Below are 6,689 nucleotides of genomic sequence, written 5' to 3' on the forward strand. Positions count from 1 at the left end.
TCGCAATAGCTTAATCTTGTAAAATCGTATTAATAAATGGTATTCCGCCCACAGGAGTAGCATCACTTTCCTTAAAAAAAATTAAAAATTAAAAATTAAAACTCTGATTGAGAAAATATTAAGACTCCAATATATGTCTCTTTGCAAACTTATTTGTCAGACTAATTACGAGCCCTATGATTCGGAACAATGATGTCGAAATGTGCATTTTGAAATAAGCACAACCCACTCATATTTCAAGATTCCAACTTGAAAAAAAAGAAAAAAAGAAGAAGAAGCTATTAGTATCTGCTTGGAAAGACAATGACATTGTCTAGGACAGGGCCACACATATGACCAAAATCATGAAGCTTTGTGTGATAATATGCACTGTAAAATGTTATTCTAGTTCTCGAGGAAACTGCTTGGAACTTGAAGCTTGCAGTTCTGAATCCACCCTTGCCTTGAGACACATAAGGAACTTTTAAAGTTTCCTTACCCGCAAAGGCTTCAACCATCATCGATCCATGACAGCCATTCTTTGCATCTCCGATGGTGAACATAAGGTTGTAGGATTTGTTTGGGATTGTTCTAATAATTTGAGCAATGGCAGTCTCCCTTCCTGCGACCAATTCGATAATTCGATTGCTGCGAATCCGGTTGGTACTGAGAAGTGCTTCCTGTCAATGTACTTCACAGGTTTTAGGGATTCAATGATCCATCCTGGCAGGGGTGAGATTTGGTCCAGTAACTGTGGAGGGAGGAGCACTCCAGTTGAAAAATTCTTGAACACATGAGGACCGTTTTCAAATCCACCGTTTTTGACTAGGTTACCTGCATATATAGTGAGAATGATTTTAAGTTAGAATAATGCAAGAGTGACTGACCTCCCAAAAAAAAAGGCCAAAAAAATAAAATATATTCAAAGATGTTTAACTTTGTGATGCTTGATAGTAAGGTTGCTCAAAATATTGTTGACCTCACCACATCATTTGGTTTTGAACCTCATTTGTCACTCGATCAAGCAAAGTTAAACAAAAATCTAGAATCATATATACCTCTTATATACTTCTGAGGCAGTATGATCTCCTTGATTGCAATAGCATCCAACAGAGGGCCGCAGGCTGGGTCCTCTTGAATCCCAGGGTTGTGGAACGTAACCCTAACAACCTTAGAAGTTGCCTTAAAGGCCCATGCATAAGTGTCACCCCCATTGTTGCTGTACAAAGTCTGAACGGAAAGCTCTGCAGACTGACCTGGCACCGAGACCCTGAGCACTTCGTCTTGAGCACAAGTCCTTGTGGTGCTAAAAGTGAGGGAGTAAACTGAACCCGGGTTAACGTTCACGTTCTGAGAAATGGAGGCCTCGTTGCCGAGCCTCAGAGCGTGGACGCCACGCGCCACCGGAAAGTAGAACCCACCAGGCTGCGGCCCACCTGAGATGTACTCCACCAGGCCGTCGATCTCCCACTTAGGGAGTGAGTGTTTGCCGAGGATGACTGTTTTCTTAAGGTTTGAGGAACGGGGTGATTCTTCGAAGTGTCCATTTGGTAGTTCACCTAAAAAAACATAAGACGATCGAGTTAAAAGTTCATAATCAAAAAGAAAACAAAACCCATCTCGATCTATTTAATTGGTTGTCATTATGTAAAGCACTCTGTAAGCATATCTATATAGATATATAGTTCCTAATATGTATGACTTTCTTCGATCATAGTATTAAGATCGATCCTGAAAAATGAGGCTGCTATATATATCTGAGAATTTATAACAAGTTCTTTTCTTGACACCAATGCACAAGAACTACAATATACCAAGAGTTACTAGACCTGAAATGTTTAGAAACGAAAGAATGCGACTATAAGCTTAGGTTAAGCAAGTTTGAGCCATACAAGTTTTGTACTCGGTTAACTTGAAGACTAGTCGAATGCAAATTTATCACACGGTGTCCCATTCTAAATTTAAGCCTAACATGCATGCTGCACCATTTCCTATAAGTATATATGGAAACAGAAAAAAAGACGGATAGAAAAATAAGGGAAAGAATGATAGGTGTTTACCATCAAGGTGTTGAGTAGCATATGCAGAAGCATAGGCAATGCAGAGAGTGATAGAGACCAGATAGCGAAGAAAGACTACGAAAGAAGCCATATCGTTTTGAAGTAATAGAGGCAGCTGCAATGGCCCTTCTTATATAAACAAACAGAGAATACCAATCCACTACTGTTATGTTAGAAAAAAGAATTGGAAAGAGCCTGACATTTGATCTTAGAAAATTTGAAGTTGGAAAGCAAACAAAATAAGCACTCGCAGCAGCTCTTTCCATGTTCAAAGGGGCACCAAAAATGCCGCGAGATGTGTCTGTTTGTCTCTAATTTCTGGACTTTGAAACTTACTATTCCCAGATGACCCATAGTCGGGTACCGTGATTTGCTCTCTAGAATACTTGATTGGACTCGTCGGTCCATTCTTTCTCAACTTCAAGGCTATTGTTTATGCACAAAGTCTCATGATATACCATGTGGCACAACTGAAAAGGAAATGGGGATGCTTCACTTTGAAATCTAGAGACGAGTGTGACCCAAAAATTAGTATGCACGGAAGATGTACTAGTTTCGTACAAAGCTAGCTAGCTTGGCTTTGATCCAAAGCTCATGTGCTACACTCTGCTGTCCATATTGAAGTGAAAGCAACTTGGATTAGATTTGATTTGTTTGCACATGCAATAAGAATAGGAGATCTAATGATCTATGATGGTTCATACAAAGAACACTCAATAAGATTTCAATGGTGGGTGAGGAAAAGTTTGATGTACAGTTGAATAATCCAGCCTCAATTCTCTTTGTTTCATAATCCACCCTCAATCCTATAAAATAGAACACTCCTTTGGTTAGAAGAATGGCCTTTTTGGCTCATATGAGTCCATCTATCACTCCTTGCTCTCTTTGCACTTTATTGAACCAATTGGTATGCAATTTCCAACTTGGATGACTATAAGAAAGCGCTACATATTAACTAAGGACATCGTATTATGCAATTTCCTCTCATGCATAATATAGCATGGCAATTACACCAGCATGGATTTTCCTTGATGAGGCACAGTTTTTACTTCATGCTACAAAATAGTTTTCAACCGCTGAGAAAATCAACATGACTCTCGTTACAGCAAAATAACTGAAACCGTTTAAACGATAACTCAAGCTAGCCTTTAAAGTTTACTAGAACAAAACACCAAGGAAGTTCCAAACAGCAAAGTCTCAGGAAATCTGACCCAAAAAAAAAAAGTCTCAGGAAAACTTAAAACATAACAAACGAGGACAGTGATAGACTCGACCAATGCTACTCCTATAGGACTCGGATCTTCTCTTGAGCTACCTAATGATCTGAGCTTCCTAAACTCCTACATGGCCCTTCCGCGCTCCCTTTCGAGTTCCCCAACTGGTATAATTTGCATTTGCTGGCGTAGGTTCTTGGGTATCTCAGTGCCTGCCTTCTCATGGCCCAATACTTGTTGAATCACAGCCAAATACTTCTCCACACGCAAAACTTCTGCTATCACGTCTTCCCACGGGCTTTCCAAGTGTCCAAACATCCTTACCCGGATATTTGAGCGTAATCCAAATATGAATCGGTGCACAGAGTCTAGCTTTGTTTGTGGTATAAGTAGGTGTCCGTGGTTAGGTCCAGCCATTGCACTCCAGTACTGGTATCCTGGCAAGTTATGATCTTCACATTCCCTTGTGCGTTCCCTTTCGAGTTCCCCTATAGGTATGAACTCCATTTGCTCGCTTAGTTCACTGGGAATCTGAGTGCCGGATTTCTCATGGGCCAATACTTTCTGAATAACTTCTACATACCTCTCTACATGCAAACCTTCTGCTATCACCACTTCCCATGGGATTTCCAAGTGTCTTAGCATCCTTTCTCTGAGTTCAGGGCGTAAACCCAATATGAATCGCTTAACATTATCTCTCTCTGTTCGTGGTATAAGTAGGTGGGAATGGTTAGGTCCAGTCATTTTGCTCCAGTAGTAGTACCCCGACAAGTCATCCTCACCATTCCTAGGTGGGCTGCGTACTGCTGCATGTGTCTTTTCTCCTGTGGTCTGCTGCCGAGACATAGCTTCAGAGTCGCAAGTGAGGGAGGATTCAGAGTAAGCAGACATTTCAAATCTGTGAATAAAAAAAAGAACACAAATGGAAGAAGGGTTAGTAGAGGCAGACTGATCATGCAAAATAACAGGACTGTTTTCGGATCATCAAAAGTAGTCAAGGATTTACAGATTGAAGTATATGCAACAAGTTCTCCAATCTTAAAGGAAGAGGAAAATAAACAGTACGAACACTGAATCAAAATTTGTCAGTCAAAAATTCAGAAATCAAATGACAGGTTTCAGAGGCCGCAAACTGATTGATGTAGAATGGACATACAGGCTAGCAAAGACCTTAAAACATCCAAGCATGACTCTTAAAAATCCTAATTGAATGACTCATAGACAGTAACGAAACTTGGACAAAGCATCTACCCTTAGGCACCTCTTTCGAAAATGCTGCAACATATTCAACCAGGGTCTGCTGTACTATGCTCTAAACAAATCAAGTACTTGGCTGGTCTTGCAACCTCTTCTTAGCCCGCTTATTAACTTTGAAGTGGACCTCGTTGCTATCAACCATCCTCAAATATCTAGTGGACAGTTCCCGTGAAACATAAGGGTGAACACATAAGCGCATCATCCAGCAGGAGCATCAACCAACACTAGGCACTAGGATACGATAATTCCAAGCCTCTGTATTGATACAACAACAAGCATGTGGCACTCCCAAACCGATATAACATGCTCAAGCATTACTACCAACAACCCCAGCTTACCCAAATGTGAAACACCAAACATGGATCATATGCCCCTGGAGTTCACAAATCTAGTTGACCCTTCTTTTTTGAATCATAACCAGAAATCATGCAATCTTACCATGCAACAATGTATGTAACTGCATATGCATAGTTACATATACAAAAAGTTAAATATCAAAATAGAACTGTGCACTCCCCTACCAAGACTCCACAACAGTCCAATTGCTCAAGCACCAAAACCAAAACGGAGGTCCAACTCCCATAAACCACAGAAGTTCACTTTATTTCCCAGGTACCAGACTACCTTAATCTACAAAGCTGTTTTTGACACTTACAGTACTCAAATTGAAGGAGTTATAGCTACTGAAGGCTAATCCTTGGAATAAGTTTAAACCAAACTTTAAAATGTCTAGAGCTCTGTGAAAGTGAAAACTAAAATACTATACGGCAAGAAAACATTGCTACAATTACCTGCCGAATTGCTTTTAAAATAAACCCTTCAAGGTAGAAAGTTTCACCCAAATTTAAGTTTTTTCTCCAATTCACTTTGGAACTGAAGAAACATATCGAAAATAAGATATCCAAAATTTCATAATGGTGTTCACAAGGTGTGCATAAAGCCAAACCAAAACTCGCTGTGGTGTTCGGTTTGTCAAAACTTCAAGTGTTCGGAGGGCACCATATTGACTGTATTCAGTAAATTCAAACCTAAATCCCCAAAAATCATCCAAAAAAGCATCAAAATATCACAACACTACAGCCCAGTGTTACCCAAATTTCCAGAAACTTCGTTGCCTAATGTACCATACTTCACCTAAGTGACCTAACTACAAAATTCTACGATCACACAACAAAACACACCGAAACCATAAATATACGACCGAGATCAATATTCTCCAATTGAGAATTACAGTAAGTAATAAAAACCAAGATGATGATGTCAAAATCAAACCAAATACGTCTCACCTCCTCAATTGCATGAAATTTTACAGACTTCAGAGGAGGAAGACTCATGGAGAGTGGGCTGTAAAGAGAGCAGTAGATATAGGTATATACTAGACGATGCCCGCGCGATACCGCGGTTTGCAATGACTGATATTAACCAACGGAATTGCTTTTGTTTGGATAAATTTTTATGTTGTTTGGTATGCCAATGAATGTAGCAATATAATGGAGACATTGCATAGTAAACACACACACACTATATTGGAAGATATGGTGAAAAGTGAAAATGTTAGATTACAAAAAATCCATTAACTTAGCGCCTGATACAATATACATGACTTATCAAACAAAAGCATCACATTGTAATATTATACAGTACATTGCCCTCTGTGGACAACACTGTCATACACACCAAAATAACTGAGAGCACAAAAAATAAGTCATGTATTATATATCATTCTGCACAGCAAAATGCTTCCCACTGCTAGTCAAAACAATAGTCGATCTGTAGTTAGAACCATGTACGTGTAACCTGTTAGCAAGTTAGCATCAAAAGAACTATTGCTGGGGAGCGAGCATCCAAAATGAGCACATAATCCTTAGTCCTCCTTTGTCTTGGACTTAGCTTTGTTTGGTTGACCTCTGGTACATAAACATTTAAATTGAAGCATTGAATATTGATAAAGTTGTTAAAAGATAAACAAAACCAATGCAAGGCATACTACTGCAACATAAATAAATTTTTAGAGAAAACAAATGCACTGATATGGATAGAATGAACATTTACTTTGGTGTCCCTTCGCTTCCTTCTCCTCTGCAAATTGGAAAACATATTTTAGACAGAAATCGATTTGATTGTAAATGAAACTGCTACTAATCGTTGTCAATTGATAAACATCAGAAGATGATCATAG

The 6,689-nt window shown here is 39.2% G+C and overlaps 1 pseudogene across 1 annotated transcript; it reads right to left on the minus strand.

Moving 5' to 3' along the window:
* Positions 1-281: 281 nt before the first annotated feature.
* Positions 282-2,261, minus strand: LOC101303546 (annotated as a pseudogene). Its single transcript, XR_185136.1, has 3 exons — positions 2,040-2,261; positions 1,038-1,538; positions 282-813 (listed from the first exon to the last, which is right to left on the minus strand). The product of XR_185136.1 is annotated as an uncharacterized LOC101303546 (transcript).
* Between the last annotated feature and the right edge of the window lie 4,428 nt (positions 2,262-6,689).

This window comes from Fragaria vesca, linkage group LG6 (genome assembly GCF_000184155.1).
Source record: "Fragaria vesca subsp. vesca linkage group LG6, FraVesHawaii_1.0, whole genome shotgun sequence".
NCBI classification, from domain to species: domain Eukaryota; kingdom Viridiplantae; phylum Streptophyta; class Magnoliopsida; order Rosales; family Rosaceae; genus Fragaria; species Fragaria vesca.